This window comes from Malaya genurostris, chromosome 2 (assembly GCF_030247185.1).
Source record: "Malaya genurostris strain Urasoe2022 chromosome 2, Malgen_1.1, whole genome shotgun sequence".
NCBI lineage: Eukaryota > Metazoa > Arthropoda > Insecta > Diptera > Culicidae > Malaya > Malaya genurostris.
In genome coordinates, this window is record NC_080571.1 from 147,348,262 (window position 1) to 147,361,389 (window position 13,128).

A 13,128-nucleotide genomic window follows, 5' to 3' on the forward strand; every position below is an offset into this window, starting at 1 on the left:
ACATATTCGAGTAGAGTGAGATCAAATTAATAACTCAATTTGATATTATGATGTTCGCATGCTACAGCTTCTGGATACGAGAAAGACAAAGAGCACATTTTCATACCTATCAAATATCCACACTGCTATTCACGATGGTTGTGAGCAGTGCTGTAGTTGCGGTTAGTCACAGTTAGTCAGTGACTAACCAGCTCATACAACTTCAACTTCTCAGGAATCGAGAAAATTTGTTTTTGGAAATTTTGATAATGACTGATTCAAGTAACCACGAAGGGTGCAAAAGCAATAATACCTATTGAGATATCGAATCGTAATTTATTTATTAGCTAAATAAATGACAACTTGTAAGAACAATTAGAAAGGGTGCCTTAGGAATGATTCCTGGGCACAGAATCACGATAGTAGAAATGAAAAGGGCGCCCATTAATTTATTCCAGGGCGCAGAGTGAAAGTATTTTAAAATACATCAAATAATCCAACTGAGGGTGCCAATCATTATTTATTTTCAAGCTAAATAATTTACATCTTGTAAGGATAATTTGAAAGGGCGCGATACGATACGATAGGAGAAACGAAAAGAACGCCCATATAATTGATCCTAGGGCGCATGTTGAAAGTATTTCAAAATAAATTAAATAATTCTAGTGAGGACATAAATCAGTATTTTTTCTCGCTCAATAAATAACATCTTGTAGGGAAAATTTTCAAGGGCGCCTTAGGATTGATTCCAGGGCGCAGAATCAAGATTGGAGAAATGAAAAGGGCGCCCATATAATTTATTCCAGGGGCAGAGTAAAAGTATTTAATATATTAAATGATCCAACTGAGGGCGCAAATCATTATTTATTTTTAAGCTAAATACATAACATCTTGTAAGGATAATTGAAAAGGGCGCCATAGGATTGATTCCAAGGCGCAGAATCACGATGAGAAATGATAAGCACGCCCATATAATTGCTTTTTGAGCGCTGGTTGAAAGTATTTTAAAATACATTAAATAATTCTAGTGAGGGCGCAAATCATTACATGTTTCAAGCTAAATAAATAACATTTTATTTGAAGAGGGCGCCTTAAGATTGATCCCAGGGCGCAGAATAACAAAGAGAGAAATGGAAAGGGCGCTTATATAATTTATTCCAGGGCGCAGAATAAAAGCATTTAATATATTAAATGATCCAACTATGGGCGCAAATCATTATTTATTTTTAAGCTAAATAAATAACATCTTGTAAGGATAATTTGAAAGGGCGCCCAAGGATTGATTCCAGGGCGCAGAAAGTGAAAGTATTTTAAAATATATCAAATAATTCTACAGAGGGCGTAATTCATTGTTTAATTTCAAGCTAAATAAGTAACATTTTGTAGTTAAAATTTGAGGAGGGCGTCTTAGGATTGATTCCAGGGTGCAGAATAACGATAGGAAAAATGGAAAGAGCGCCCATATAATTTATTCCAGGGTGCAGAATAAAAGTATTTAGTACATTAAATGATCCAACTGAGGGCGCAAATCATTTTTTAAAGCTAAATAAATAACATCTAATAAGGATAAATTGATAGAGCACCTTAGGTTTGATTCCTGGGCGCAGAATCACGATAGGAGAAATGATAAGAACGCCCATATAATTACTCCTAGGGCGCTGGTTGAGAATATTTTAAAATACATCAAATAATCCTATTAAGGGCGCAAATTATTTTCAAGCTAAATAACTAACATTTTGTAAGTAAAATTTGAAGAGGTCGCCTTAGGAATGATTCCAGAGCGCAGAATCACGGTAGGAGAAATGAAAATGGCTTCCATATGAATAATTCTAGGGTGCAGGATGAAAGGATGTTTAAATACATCAAATGATTTTACTGAGGGCGCAAATCATTACCTATTTTCAAACAAAAAACAATCTTAAAAGTCTAATTTGGAAGAGTGCCTATGGAATAATTCAAGGGCGTCGAATTACGATAGGAGAATTTATAAAGGCGCTCTTAAAATTAATTCCAGGATGCATGGTGGAAGTATTTTTAAATACTTTTTATAGTTCTACAGCATACATGGAGCGCAAATTCTTTTTCTTTTATCAAGTTATATAAATATAATCTCGGAAGAAAGCCATGAATAAGTCAACTTTGAGCAGTGCTGTCTCAATAACAATCTTTATAACATTTATTATATTCATACCTAAAATATACTAGCATTTATAACTGTCTGTAATCTTCATAAAGAGCTTTTAATAGTTTTAAGTTGACTCTATTGAAAAATTGGACAATAATGAGGTTTTGATCAAGAAATGATGAAGTTCAATAATTTTGAACGAGGTGAATTTTTATGAATACTGGCATTTTTTGTTTGAACTCGGCCTTGTTTACTGGAAGGTCGGTATAGTAGAATTAATTACCACGTGAGTTCAACTGATGATGAATTCATTAGCATTTTCAAATTTCTTATATGCATTGAAGATGAGACTTTATGAGATTTTATCATTTTGATTAAATACCGACTCAATACATAGTCAGCTAATTCACCTTTCGATAGCATGCACAAAATCGATGCAATCACAAATTCACTTGTGAAGAATCAAATAATAGCAGACTTCTTAGACATTCTCATCACAAGGAAGACGGAAAACCAGGCCCGTACCCAGGATTTCATTTTGAGAGGGGCCCAAAGATTAAAACAAAAATGTTACTGAAGATTGCTTATGTACCTAATTCTCGGTGTGCCTTTTACGGCTGTTTTTTAACATAAACTTTTCACTTTTCCACTGGAACTGATATTGTATTACATTTCATTACGTTTACTGTCTTGTTATTTCTGTAACACATGTCTAAGACGTTCTAAATAATTTTATGTCTTTGATTTTGGGATGGGCCAGTTCCCCTCGCACCCCCCATCACCCCAAAGGGTACATGACTGCGGAAATCCTATTCTTTTTGCCTTTCTCATATAGAAAGGTTATGCAATCACTTGAAAAGCCGACCAGTGAAAATTGGCCCGGAGGGCCAAGTGTCATATACCATTCGACTCGGTTCACCGAGCTAAGCATTGTCTGTGTGTGTATGTATGTGTGTGTATGTGTCAAATAATCTCACTAGGTTTTCTCGGAGATGGCTGAACCGATTTTGACAAACTTAGATTCAAATGAAAGGTCCCGTGGTCCCATACAGGATTCCAGAATATCATCCGGATCCAACTTCCGGTTCCGGAATTATAGGGTAAAGTGTGTTCAATATTGTACACCGTCACTTAAACCGGCGAAACAAAACACGTAAAAAATTTTCTAAACTGGTCTCAAAACTACACAACTTGATAGTCATTATCAGTAGGCAACTAAACAAACCAATTCCGGCTATCGTGGTACCCGGTATCCGGTTCCGGAAGTACCGGAAATAGTGGTCATATATACGAAAATAGATCTCACTCACTTTTCTCGGCGATGTTTAGACCGATTTCCACAAACTTAGATTCAAATGTAAGGTCTCGTGGACCCATACGGAATTCCTGAATTTAATCCGGATCCGACTTCCGGTTCCGGAATTAGATTGTAAAGTGTGTTTAATATTGTACACCGTCACTTTAACCGGCGAAACAAAACACGTAAAAAAAATTCTAAACTGCTCTCAAAACTACACAAATCAATAGTCATTATCAACAGGCAACTAAACAAACCAATTTCGGCTATCGTGGTACCCGGTATCCGGTTCCGGAAGTACCGGAAATAGTGGTCATATATACCAAAATAGATCTCACTCACTTTTCTCAGTGATGGTTACACCGATTTCCACAAACTTAGATTCAAATGAAAGGTCTCCCGGTCCCATACGGAATTCCTGAATTTCATCCCGATCCGACTTCCGGTTCCGGAATTATAGGGTAAAGTGTGTTCAATATTGTACACCGTCACTTAAACCGGCGAAACAAAACACGTAAAAAATTTTCTACACTGGTCTCAAAACTACACAACTTGATAGTCATCATAAGTAGGCAACTAAACAAACCGATTCCGGCTATCCTGGTTACTGGTATCCGGTCCCGGAAGTACCGGAAATAGTGGTCATATATACGAAAATAGATCTCACTCACTTTTCTCAGCGAAGGATAGACCGATTTTCACAAACTTAGATTCAAATGAAAGGTCTCGTGGTCCCATACGGAATTCCTGAATTTCGTTCGGATGCGACTTCCGGTTCCGGAAGTATAGGGTAAAGTGTGTTCAATATTGTACACCGTCACTTAAACCAGCGAAACAAAACACGTGAAAAATGTTCTTAACTGGTCTCAAAACTACACAAATCGATAGTAATTATCAGTAAGCAACTAAACAAACCGATTCCGGCTATCCTGGTTCCTGGTATCCGGTTCCGGAAGTACCGGAAATAGTGGTCACATATACCAAAATGGATCTCACTCACCTTTCTCAGCGATGGTTTGACCGATTTCCACAAACTTAGATTCAAATGAAAGGTCTTCCGTTCCCATACGGAATTTCTGAATTTCATCCGGGTCCGACGTCCGGTTCCGGAATTATAGGGTAAAGTGTGTTCAATATTGTACACCGTTACTTAAACCGGTGAAACAAAAACCTGTTGTAATCAACCTAGTGGTGTAATGATGCCTTTCTCATGTATAATATTGTGGTATTCTATTCAAAAAAATTTTCTTCGATTTTTGCAAGAAACCTAAAGATTGTTTGTGCATTAACTAGTATAACATACAGAAAAAACAGTGCTTTGATTGCGTAGGTCATCCTTAAGAAAACGAAGTGGGTTCACTATTATATATACTTCCAGAATCGGAACCCGAGAACCGGTATAATCGTATTCGGCTCGTACGGTCACCAACTAACATAACGTTCAAACTTCACTAGTTTTTATACGATTTGGCATCGTACTCCAAACGACGGTTTAAATTTTTGTTGAACCCAAAAATATGCATTAATTTTTGGAAGGAGCATAAGACCTTTCATTTGGCCCTAAGATTGGGAATAACGGTTTAGAGTCCAGTTTACAACATTTTTTACGGTTTTTTGATTCGCCGGTTTAAGTGACGGTGTACAATATTGAACACACTTTACCCTATAACTCCGGAACCGGAAGTCACATCCGGATGAAATTTAGGAATTCCATATGGGACCACGAGACCTTTCATTTGAATCTAAGCTTGTGGAAATTGGTCAAACCATCGCTGATAAAAATGAGTGAGATCCATTTTGGTATACATGACCACAATTTCCGGTACTTCCGGAACCGGATATCGGGAACCAGGATAGCCGGAATCTTTTTGTTTAGTTGCCTACTGATAATGACTATCGATTTGTGTAGTTTTGAGACCAGTTTAGAAAATTTTTTACGTGTTTTGTTTCGCCGGTTTAAGTGACGGTGTACAATATTGAACACACTTTACCCTAAAACTCCGGAACCGGAATTCACATCCGGATGAAATTCAGGAATTCCATATTGGACCACGAGACCTTTCATTTGAATCTAAGTTTGTGGAAATCGGTCAAACCGTCGCTGAGAAAAGTGAGTGAGATCCATTTTGGTATATATGACCACAATTTCCGAAACTTCCGGAACCGGATAGCGGGAACCAGGATAGCCGGAATCGGTTTGCTTAGTTGCCTACTGATAATGACTATCGATTTGTGATGTTTAAAGACCAGTTTAGAATTTTTTTTACGTTTTTTGTTTCGCCGGTTTAAGAGGCGGTGTACAATATGTAAAACACTTTATCTATAACTCCGGAACCGAAACTCGGATCCGGATGAAATTCAGGAATTCCGTATTGGACCACGAGACCTTTCATTGGATTATAAGATTGTGAAAATCGATCAAACCATCGCTGAGAAAAGTGAGTGAGATCCATTTTGGTATATATGATCACAATTTCCGGTACGTCCGGAACCGGATACCGGGAACCAGGATAGCCGGAATCGGTTTGTTTAGTTGCCTACTGATAATGACTATCGATTTGTGTAGTTATGAGATCAGTATAGAAATTTTTTTTCGTTTTTTGTTTCGCCGGTTTAAGTGACGGTGTACAATATTGAACACACTTTACCCTATAACTCCGGAACCGGAAGTCGGATTCGGATGAAATTCACGAATTCCGTATGGGACCACAAGACCTTTCATTTGAATCTATGTTTGTCAAAATCGGTTCAGCCATCTCCGAGAAAACCTAGTGAGATTATGTGACACATACACACATACATACACACACACACAGACATTGCTCAGCTCGATGAACTGAGTCGAATAGTATATGACACTTGGCCCTCCGGGCCAATTTTCACTAGTCGGTTTTTCAAGTGATTGCATAACCTTTCTATATGAGAAAGGCAAAAACGTAAAAAATTTTCTAAACTGGTCTCAAAACTTCACAAATTGATAATCATTATTAGTACGTAACTAAACAAACCGATTCCGGCTATCCTGGTTCCCGGTATCCGATTCCGGAAGTACCCGAAATAGTGGTCATATATACCAAAATAAATCTCACTCACTTTTCTCAGCGATGGTTAGACCGATTTCCACAAACTGAGATATAAATGGATGGTCTCGTGGTCCCATACGGAATTCCTGAGTTTCATCCGGATCCTACTTCCGGTTCCGGAATTATAGGGTAAAGTGTGTTCAATATTGTACACCGTCACTTAAACCGGCGAAACAAAATACGTAAAAAATTTCTAAACTGATCTCAAAACTACACAAATCGATAGTCATTATCAGTGAGCAACTAATCAAACCGATTTCGGCTATCCTGGTTCCCGGTAAACGGTTCCGGAAGTACCGGAAATAGTGGTAATATATACCAAAATGTATCTCACTCACTTTTCTCAGTGATGGTTAGACCGATTTCCACGAACTTAGATTTATATGAAAGGTCTTCCGATCCCATACGGAATTCTAGAAATTCATCCAAATCCGACTTCCGATTCCGGAGTTATAGGGTAAAGTGTGTTCAATATTGTACACCGTCACTTAAAATATTTACGGATGCAACAAACATTGATATCGTAATTTAGAGTGCGTACTAGAAAAGTTTTTGTGTCATGTTACTTGTTGGCCGTACGAACCGACTTTGATTATACCGGTTCTTAGGTTTCGGTGCAGGAAGTGCATATAATAGTGAACCCATTTCGTTTTCTTAAGAATGGCTTACGCAATCAAGGCACTGTTTTATTCTGTATGTTATACATAAGCAACCTCTTGGTTTCTTTCAAAAATCGAAGAGAAAATTTTTGAATAGAATACCACAATATTATATGTACATGAGAAAGGCATCATTACACCACTAGATGGATTAAAACAGGTTTTTATATATAAAAAGCTAACCAATACAAAATATATTATACGCTACACTTCTAATCATTCTCCTCAACTTAAAATGTTAACTTTTCACCATATGATTCATAGAATGTTTAAACTTGCTCATGGGGAAAATGCGATAAGAAAAGATAAATAATGCATTCTCGATATTGGAAAGCTCTATGGATATTCGGATCAATCAATTCAAAAACATTTTAATAAAAAGAAAAACTGTTGAAAAACACAATCACTTTCTACTTTAACCCAACCATAAAAAAAAATCAAAAAGAGTTTCAGTAAGTAAAATTAGATAAGGTTTCCATTCCAATTAAAAAATAGCTGAATATGTTTTGAAAATTATGAACTTACATGGAAACTACACATAGCTGAGAGTGTAAGAAGATATGTAAATATATAAACATTCCAAGTAATTATTTATTCATATATAACTTATCAAAATGAGTTATCTGTAAGATGTAAAATGATTCACCTGTACTAGTACAACAGAGACAGCACCGCACTTTCATTCCACTACTAGTATAGTGATTTTCACCACGACGTAACATACACTGGTGGCGTGGTAACACAGTTTTGGTTGTGTTGGTAATTTTCTCACGAAAATAAGTATGGCGCGCCGGGATTCAAGCATGTAAACATAAACAAACGACCATTTCAGATCGGGATTTCACTTCTAAGTTACTTCAGTTGTCGCGCAGCCTGGCGAATCTTTGGCACTGGACATTTTTTCTTCAAGGGCTTGCAAGGTAACGTCGAAATATAGAAAATTGTACACACATCCGATTCTGTTCATTTAGTTGGAGGAAGTCATTTGTTTATGTTTTTTCTTCTTCACGTCTCTCTGTTATTCCAAAATAAAGTGACAACCGCAGTAACACATAGAAAAACGTGATCACCAGGGTATTTTACATCGTGGATTTTCACTGTCGGCTAGAAAAGATTGCGATGCGATAAGATAGCGACAAAATACCGCAAAGATAGCGAAACTGTCATTCACATCGATTCAACCCCTTCGAGACCACAAGCCAGAAAAAAATATTTTTTAAATTGACCGTTACAAACACCATTTTTTTTATTTATTATTTAGAAAACTTCAGTCATAATGAATTCATATTGATAATGCGTATGTGGCAGATTACAGCTACAACTTGCACGGATTTTTTAAGCGTTTGCTATTTATTTGACATAATGTACGATTCAGACGATCCGCCTCCTTCCGTCACCTCCACCGGAACGTCAGCTTCCGTCAAAATTAGTTTAATACTTTCTTTATCGGGACGTTATCCGTCAAGACGTTCCGTGACTGTGACGTTACTTGTGAATAGCTCCATAAGAATGCATGTAATTAATGTTGACGGTGCCAATGGCCAGGGCCGGTGAAAGAGGTGGGTACGGTGGGTAGCACTACCCACCCAAAAATTCCAAAGGTGGGTAATTACCCACCTGAAATTTCGAACAAAAAACAAAGGAAACATTAGCATTATTCATAATAATAAGAATATTTTTATTGTAATTCGGAATAATAAATAAAATCAAAATTGTAGAATGCTAGTTCTCAAGGTTGAGCAAGGTTGTGAAGATATACCGCAGAAAGGTGAGACGTGACAAGGGTCATTTCAGCAGGCAGAAATCTTTTAGTAACTTAACTTTTTCCTTCCAGCAAAGGAGCCGAGCTTATGCATCTCATCAATGCGAATCACTCGGGTCTGTGAGATAGCGAAAAATACCGATAAAGGTCTTTTACTCTTTACATTCTGAACCGGCAAAAGAAGAATGCAGTAGCAAGTAGAAAGTAACAACTTTTGATAGCTTTGCCGGAATAGTAAATAGTAGATGTTTAAGGTCGACTCCTCTTGTAAAAAGTGAAAGTTAGGTTACTAAAAGATTTCTGCATGATGAAATGAACCTTGTCACATCTCACCTTCTATAATGTCTTTCCTAATCTTAATTAACGAATAATGGCGTTTTCTTTACTTATTTGCACTGCACCGGTGCAGTGCTACACTGAGGCATTAATAAACGAACAAAAATGACGAAAACATAAACAGTAACCATTGACTACAATAAACAATTCCATTGCACAGAGCTACACAAAACTTTTGATGAGTGCTACACCAGTGGTATCGGTGCAGAAAAAGTGTAGCACTGGTATAGTGTAATTGGCAAAAACGAACGGTTTCAATGCAGCTTTTGCTACACCGGTGTAGTGCAATTTAAAACCGAAAATGTCATAACTTCAAACTAGAATAGTATCATTAGGAAATATCGTATCGAGATCACGGATTCTCGAAAATTCAAATTTCTGGTGGCGATCACCAGTGGCCGGTGAATTGAATATAGCATGAGAGCCTTCCAGATGGCGTTGGTAAATATTTATATTGGCCGCATCATTCACTTCGTGTGAGTCCGCGGGAAAAATCATCAGGCTACGAAGACTCGGCGGGTGGCCCGCAGCCTGGTCATCGACTGGAGCGGTTCTCCGTTGACGGTGATGGTGATGTTACTGAAGATAATGAAAGAGAAGTAAATATTGTGGAAAACGTGGTAAAAGGGGATGTAGGAACAGCATGTTCGACAGATATCTAATTAGTTGTCATCGAGATGTGTAGAGACGGGGGAAAGGAGAACGAAAAAGTTAGTGACAAAAAAAGATCTTGTTAGATGTTTATGTTCCAATAAAGATGGTAGACAGGGACGGGGATCGAGAGAATCGGGCGGATGACTACGTTTTTGCTTTCTATACCAGTGTGCAAATTCAAAATACTGAGAACCGTACCAACAGTGTTCAGGTTTTGAACATCTATATCTCAATCATTTTTATTTTATTTTCCATATCATTACAAAAACTACATTAAAAATATTTCTACATTTCGAATGGATTAGATGAATCTATATCATATTTCAGATAATTGGTGATCGAAACTTCAGTTAGTAACGAAAATCTTTGTCATGGTTTTCTCTAACAAATACATACAAGTTCACGGTTTCCATTAAATTTCTGCGTTTCAATGAGTGATTCTGTATTGAATAAACTTGAACTCTGTGTGGTTCAAACAGTCCAGGTACTAACCAGAAAACATAATTTCGTGTGCAGGCTAGGTAATTGTGAACAAGGTGGATGAGGAAACAGATCGTAGCCCAATTCGTTTAATTTTTTCATTGTTTTCATTGACTTATGGCACGGTGCATTGTCTTGGTTAACAGTGACTCACTTTTGATGGTACTTTCCTGTTCAAGATAGTCGATGCTAATTATACCTCGAACATCTAAAAACTTATGCCATGGTTGTTACAGCTACCTGTTACGTTTTCAGATGGCTTTCCCAGTCTGAATGCTGGTATGACTCCGGATAAAAATAGTGGATCCATGTTTCGTCCTCTGTTCCATACCAACGCATTCCATTTTATTGCAGCAGACTTTTGTTGATTATGAGCGGCCGTGTTCGAGATCCGTTTGGTGACGATTGTTTTATGCTCAGATTTTCGTACAAGATCGTAAAAGAACTTTCAGTTCATGTACTAACGATCTCTGCATATCTAATCTCACGAACTTTGATTTTGCGTTCATACATCACGATTATCCAAACTTGCTTAATTTTTTCCGGTTGACTGCTTCATTTAGCCACGTTCAAAATCAGAATACCACAAACCTTTATTTTTAATGGATCCTAGTGGGGAAAACACTTCTCAAGCTATAGCTGGGCTTGCGCGTTTTTCCCTTTAAAAAGCAATGTTTTAGCAACACACGGAATTCATTATTTCCATTTTTCATAAATGAATTAGTAACGTCACTTATATATCGATAGATTCAATGCTCGTAGTGCTATTGATGTTAAATGTTCTTTGAAGGTTGGCACTTTGAATTGAAAACAAATATTGGCAGTGATTTTAAAACAAGGTTAAACCATAGATGCGAAATTTTGTTTTAAAACTTAGTACCGAAAACTCATCAAACTTCTAATTTGCGCGTTTCATGAAAAGTTTTATAGAATCAATATTTTGTTTAAAAAAAACGTCTGCACTTTTAGGGATAAAAATCATTTCCATTAGAATAGAGAAATACTTCGAAACAGTGGGTCGTTCTCCGCAGTATGAAAAATTACCCACCTGGGTTTAACATGTTTCACCGGCCCTGCCAATGGCGGAGATTGACTGTGACAAAAGAAGACGGATCGTCTGAATCGTACATAATGATTATTTTGTGTTTAGTACGTTCCCTTTTCATTTCTATTTTGGATTAATCGACGCCTTGGTTTTCAAAACCTCGTGCTTTATTCGAGTGTGCTATTTGTTTACTCTAAAAAGTTGGTCGTCTTTGACAGATATACATTTGTTGATGCTTTCGATGAACAATGAAATAACAATTGTCGCTAAGGAATTTTACCAGTTGAAAATGCAATTGGCCTCAATCCAACAGCTGATTAATTTTTCTTTTGGCTCTAATGCTAGTTAATTTCAATACAACAGACAGCGAAGGGGTTAACAAAACTGTCTAATTTTCTGGCAGCGATGCCAGGTGAAATTTTAGGCGTTTGCGTATTAGCAAAGGTCCTATGCGACCTCAATATTTAGAAGTATGACGAAAAAACCAAACGAAAACCCTACAGTAATAGCAAAAGTCATTAAAAATGAACGATTGTTTAAAAAGATTTCGAAAATCTGCAAAAAAGTCGGCTTAATTGCAAAGTCTGCTAACAAACGAAATTGCAAATTTACATACCAATCTGCAAACCTGGCATCAGTGGTTCTGACGCTCATTATTTCGCTATCCTGCGACGATTCCGTCCCATTCTATGTCCAGCTTAAAAGCTTAGTTAGGAAATTTTTAATATTGTGGAAATAAATAGAATTTATTTTCTTCAAAAGCTATCCACTAAGCCATAAAATAAGCATTTTCTTCTGAATATGTGATATTCGTGTTAATCGATTACCCAATTTGCTTAGTATTGGTCGTCTTAAAGGTAAAAAATCAAAATCGGAAGCAGATAAATTATTCCTATGATATCGAATAGCATACTGGAATCAGAAAGAGATATGGAATTGTTCGAGTTGATAACAAAACTTATTCTCCGTTTGATGTTACTGCCAAATAACGAAAACAAAATTAAAATGCATAATCAGTTATTGATCAGCCCTGACATTACTGAAAATAAATACGCCGCGAATAAAGGCTAAAAATTGAATATTCCATCTTTAAAGAAAAAAAGTTAATGAAAAACACTTGTTGAAAATTTTAACCAAGAGTCTCAAGACAACATCAGGAAGATTTTTAATAAGAATACTAAAAATTCCATCATTACCAGGAGCCTTCATGTTTTCAAGTTTCCTAATGATTGACTTAATTTCATCAAAATTCGTCTCAATAATGTTATTATGTAATAACACTTTAGTTCAAATATGATCATATTTTAGTGAGACTTCATTTTCAATAGGACTCACAACTTTCAAACTAAAATTGTGGACACTCTCGAACTGCTGAGCAAGATTTTGAGCTTTTTCGCCATTTGTAAGAAATATTTGATTTCCTTCCTTGAGAGCAGGAATTATTTTCTGAGGTTTCTTAAGAACCTTAGAAAGTTCCGAAAAGGTTTAGAATATGGTTTAATTTGTTCAACTTCTTTAGCGAAATTTTCATTTCGAAAAGAGTAAATCTATGTTTAATTTCTTTTTGTAAATCCTTAACTATGTTTTTCATAGCAGGATCAGGAGAACGTAGATGTTATCGTCGACGAACATTCTTCAACCGAATAAGCAGATGAATCCAAATTCTGTATTCAAATCTGAATGAATTTTGTGAACTTTGAGAAAATTA